Raw genomic sequence first — 6,000 nt, 5'->3', positions numbered from 1 at the left:
GCAGGGGAGTAAGTTTGCAATACATGAATTTGGGGTTTTTAGTGAGGGCTGTTGACGCCCCCCTTCATATTCCTTCGCCCACCTGAATCCACCTGCACCTGTGACAGACATCCTGGCATGCAGATAGCATCTCTTCCCAAGCCCTTTCTTGCATGTGTGTGTGTGTGTGTGTGTGTGTGTGTGTGTGTGTGTGTGTGTGTGTGTGTGTGCTGGGGTATGGCAGTTAAGGGGGGAGCTATCCCCTGGAGCCAGGTCCAGTGGGATGGGATTATAAATGCCCCAGGCCCCCCTCCTCTGCTGGAACAATCCAAGGCACGTTCTTTGGGACAAAGCATCTCAGAAGTCTCCAGCAAGAGGTAACCTGCTCATTCATTACACCCCATTTTGCCTTGCCTCCCTATCTCCCTTTCTCCACGTTCTCACTTGTGTGTTCTTCCTGAGATCACCTCCCAACTACCTGCATCTTAGTGCTGGTCTCAGGCTATGCTTTGCAGAAAACCCAAACCAGACAGGGGTGATATTTACTGTAACGAGCTTTTATTTCTATCTCTGACAGAATCAGGTCTCACGCTCACACAGAGGCCTGTCACTCTAACACTAGTCCAGCCTTCAAAGCCACACGGGTGTTTCTCTGCCAGTGCCCTAAATACATCCTGAGTAGGAAAACCCGCACACCTAAACGTGTTTCCTGGAGATGATACCAGGGCAGGCAGATTTCCCATAAGCACCGCCTGACCTAATAGTTACAGTGCAACTCAGTGAAGCCCCAAAGCAAGAACAGGGCTCACATTCACAGGAGTATTACAGTATTACATCCTAGGCACAACTAAGCGTGCGCCCCTAGGAAAGATTAGGGAAAGCCTCTGATGTTCTGTAAATGCCTGAGGGAGGCTATGTGGTTAAGCATGTAAGGAAAGAAACTAGATGATTTCTGGTTTTTGGAACCAGTGTTATCTGGAACCTTATTTTGATAGACTTTTTTTTTTTTTTTTTAAAGCTGAGCCGCTGAAATGTGAGAATGGATTCTCTAGTTCTTTTTTTTTTTTTTTTTTTTTTTTTTGGCTGTGTTGGGTCTTCATTTCTGTGCGAGGGCTTTCTCTAGTTGCGGCAAGCGGGGGCCACTCTTCATCGCGGTGCGTGGGCCTCTCACTATCGCAGCCTTTCTGGCTGCGGAGCACAGGCTCCAGACGTGCAGGCTCAGCAATTGTGGCTCGCGGGCTCAGTAGTTGTGGCACACAGGCTTAGTTGCTCTGCGGCATGTGGGATCTTCCCGGACCAGGGCTCGAACCCGTGTCCCCTGCATTGGCAGGCAGATTCTCAACCACTGCGCCACCAGGGAAGCCCCTGATAGACTTAATAATAATTCTTTACAAAGTTATTGTGAGAAATGGCTGATTAAACGAGTATAAAGCATGAGGCTTTCAATCGCTTCACTTACAATAATACTGATTGTTCCACTGGTTATACCCTCTCCTGAATCACCAGTCTGATTACAGGACTATTCCCATAGATGTGACTGTCCCAGCAACACCACAGCTACCAGCCCGTTTCTGTGAAGGCAGCTTTGCTGAAAGCTCTATCCTTTCTACATTTGCTTTTCACGGTCCAGTCTGGCTTCTGCCATCACTACTCCCCCAAGACTGTATCAAAACCAGCTATACCTCCATGCTGCCATTAGAAACCCCTGTCCCCTTACTAGTTGCCTTGACAGCATTCCCCACAAATGACAACTCCTACCTTTAAATATTCTGCTCTTCCCTTGGGTTCTACTGCTCTCCCCTGGTTTCTATCTACTCACTGGCTGTTCTTTCTCCCGTCTCTGATGTGCAAGTGTTGCTCAGGGATCCCCGCAAGACCTTCTTCATTTCCTTAAAAAATTCTCAAAGCGATCTCATTCATTGCTATGACTTTAAATGTTATCTATATTGGCGATAACTTTTCTGTCTTTTTAAAAAATATTTATTTACTTATTTATTTGGCTGAGTCGGGTCATAGTTGCGGCATGTGGGATCTTTGTTGCGGCATGCGGGGTCTTTCGCTGCGGCACGTGGGCTTCCTCAGGGCATGTGTGATCTTAGTTCCCTGACCAGGGATTGAACCCGTATCCCCTGCATTGGAAGGCGGATTCTTAACCACTGGACCACCAGGGAAGTCCCCATTGAGCTACAGATTTCATTACCCATTAAACTACACATTAAACATTTCCACTTGGACATCTCAAAGGCATTCCAGACCTCCCGTGTTCAAACAGAACTTTCATTGCTCTAAATTTGTCTCTCCTTTCTGTCCCCGTCACATTGCATAGCACCAATATCTCCCTACTTGGTCAAAAAAAAACTTAAATGTCCCCCTTCATTCCTCCATTTCCTCCATTCCTCATGTTGAATTTATCAGAAAACCCAATGAATTCAACTTTAAAAGTATAGTTTGAGTCCAGTTTTCTTAATAAGCACTGCTGCAAGCATAGTTCAAATGGCATCACCCCTCACCTGGCCTACTGCTATGGTCTCCTTTATTGATTCTCTGCTTTGCCTCTTCACACCTTCAACTCATCCCCACATCACAGCTAAAGTGAACGGAAAATATGTCAGATCACTTGCCTCCATGCTTAACTTCTCATTGTTTCTCATTGCATCAAAACCTATCCTCCTTAAACATGGACCATAAACCCTTAAATGATCTGGCCTTAACCAGTTTCTCTAACCTCACTTTGTGTTCAAGCAACCCAGCTCTCTCCACTTCCATGAATTTGCCAGTCTTTCCTACCTCGAAGACTTTTCTCATACTGTTCCTCTCTTAGAAATCTCTTCCCACTCCCAAACAAATCAAATGGCTAAATTATTTTCACCCTTCAGGTTTTAGTTTAAATGCCATGTCCTCAGAATAGCTCCCAGACCAACTCTTCTTGTTTTTTAAATTGCTCCTCAAATTCTTTTTGTTTTTAAATTCATGTTTATTGAGGTATAATTACATATAAGGAAATTCGCCCATTTTATGTGTACAATTCAATGAGTTCTGAGAGACCTATATGGTCATGTAACTACCACCACATAAAAATATGGCATATTCCATCACCTCCCCCAAACTTCCCTCATATCCCTTTGTGTTCAGTAATCTCCCTTTCTCTTGCAACCATTTATCTGATTCCTGCCCAATAAGTCTGCCTTTTCCAGAATGCCGTTGTGATGGTTAATTCTATATATCAACTTGTATGGGCCAGAAGGGTGCCCAGACATTTGTTCAGACATTACCCTGGGTGTGTCTGTGAGGATGTTTCTGAGAGATTGACATTTGAATATGTAGACTGAGTAAAGCCAATTGTCCCCCCTAATGTTGGTGGGCCATATCCAATCAGTTGAAGACCTAAATAGAACAAAAAGCCTGAATAAAAATGGGCTCCTCCTGCCTGGCTACCTTGAGCTGGGACAAAGGTCTTTTCCTACCTTTGGACTTGAACTGAAACATGGGCTCTTCTTGGGGCTGGCTTTCAGACTGGAATTTACCCCATTGGGTCTCCTTGGTCTCTAGCTTGCTGACTATAGATCTTGGGAGTTTTCAGCCTCCATTATCACATGAGCCAATTTCATGTAACAAATCTCTTTTATACATGTATATATCTCCTATTGGTTCTATTTCTCTGGAGAGCCCTAATACAGCTATATATATGAAATCATACAGTGCATAGTCTTTCATGCTTGGCTGCTTTCACTTAGCATAATGGTTTTGAGATTCACCCATGTAGTTGCATGTATTAGTACTTAGTTCCATTTTATTGCTGAGTAGTAAAGATGCACCATAATTTGTTTATCTGGACATTTGGATTGTTTCCAGTTTTTAGCAATTATGAATAAAGTTGTTACAAACATTTGTATATAGGCCTTTGTGTTGACACGTTTTATTTCTCTAGGAGTGGGATTACTGGGTTGAATGGTAAGTGAAAGTTTTTATGAAACTGCCAAACTGTTTTCCAAAGTGGTTGAACCATTTCACATTCTCCCTGGCAATGTGTGTGTGAGATTGCAGCTGTTTCACATCTTCACTGCCAATTGGTATTGTCAGATTTTAAAATTTTAGCTATTATAATAGGTGTAGTGATATCTCACTGAAGTTTTCATTTGTATTTGTCTAATAACTGATGAATTTTTAGCATCTTTTCATATGCTTATTTACCATCCACAACTTTTTAAATTGGATTATTTGTCTTATTATTGAGTTGAGTTCTTTATATATTCTGGATATAAGTCCTTTATCAGATACCTATCTTACAAATATTTTCTTCCAGTATGTGGGTTATCCATTGATATCCTTAACAGTATCTTTCAAAGAGTAGTTTTTCATTTTAATGAAGGCCATTTTATCATTTTTTTCTCTTTATGTTCAATGCTTTCTGTGTTTTATTGAAGAAATATTTGCCTACCTAAAGTCACTAAGATCTTTGTTTACCTCCACAACTTTCATAATTTTAGGTTTTACATTGAGGTCTATGATTTAATTTTTGTACATGGTGTGAGATAAGGTTCAAAAAAAATTTTTTTTGCATGTGGTCATCTAATTGTTCCAGTACATTTGTTGAAAAGACTATCATTTCATATAAAATAAACAAGGACCTACTGTATAGCACAGGGAACTATACTCAATATTTTGTAATAACCTATAAGGGAAAAAAATCTGAAAAAGAATATATATATGTATGTATGTGTACATATATACATATATATATAACTGAATCACTTTGCTGTACACTTGGAACTAACACAACATAGTAAATCAACTATACTTCAATAAAAATATTTTTAAATGTTAAAAAAAAAAAAAGACTAACGTTTCTCCACTGAATTACCTTGGCATTTTTGTTCAAGATAGATCTTTAGGTCTCTTTCTTGATTTACTATTCTGTTCCATTCATCTGTATGTCTATCCTAAAACAATTGTCATGTGGTCTTGACTACTGTAGCTCTAAGTGTTGAAATCAGGTAATTTGAGTCCTCCAACTTTATTCTTTTTCAAAATTGTTTTGGCTGTTCTAGATTCTTTGGATTTCCACACATATTAGAATCATCTTATAAATGTCTAATGAAAAAGCCACCTAGGATTTTGAATGGGATTACATTGATTCTGTAGGCCAATCTGGGGAGAACCGGCATATTAACATCTTGAGTCTTTCATTCTATGATCACGGTATTTGTCTCTCTTTACTTCTTTCTCTCATCAGAGGTATTTGGGTATTTTCCAGATATCTTTCTGTTACTGGTTTTTGCTAGTTTAATTCTGTTATGGTCAGAGAACATAATTCACAAGATTTCAAGTGTTTTATTTGTTGAGGTTTTATGGCTTAGAATATTCTCTATCTTGGTGAACATTCTAGATGCACTTGAAAACAATGTGCATTCTACTGTTGTGTGAATTTCATGCCCATCTCCCAGTGGTAGACTTCTCTTTTTGCTATCCATGTAGTATCCTGGGCCCAGGTTTTTGTTCCTCCTCCGAAGTCAGAGGTTACTTGCTTATACTCCTTCTCCAGCAGTAATGGTTCTTCGTGGCCTGAAGGCAGAGCATTTCCCATTCCTCCTCCCAGAAGCAGATGGGTTTTGCTTTTATTCCTCCCCCAGAAATAATGGATTTTGCTGGGGTCCTGGGGGGTGATATGATTTGTTGCTCTTCCCACAGCAGCTTAAGTCTTTTGTATCCTTCAAAAGAGGGGTCTAAGAAAAATGGGCAGAGTTTCATACCTATCCCTCAGCAGCAGCCAATTACCTCCTGCATGCTTGAACCACTGACAGGGACTTTCTGGTCCCCTGCCCTGCCCCAGTGTTTCTTGTGAGCACTGGGGTAGGCCCTTGGGATAGAACCTGTGTGAGTGTATGAAGTCCTCTTATTTGAGACTCTCAGCTCTTCCAAACTGACAAACTAGCCCATACTAAGCCTTTCAGAATTTATTAAAATTTTAGTTGATTTTTTTCTTACCTGCTTGTACAGTGGCCACCTGTTTCTCTCATGCTC

This window comes from Balaenoptera acutorostrata, chromosome 1, assembly GCF_949987535.1.
Source record: "Balaenoptera acutorostrata chromosome 1, mBalAcu1.1, whole genome shotgun sequence".
Taxonomy (NCBI): Eukaryota; Metazoa; Chordata; class Mammalia; order Artiodactyla; family Balaenopteridae; genus Balaenoptera; species Balaenoptera acutorostrata.
The sequence above is the reverse complement of the archived record's forward strand: the minus strand, read 5'-3'. Positions refer to the sequence as shown.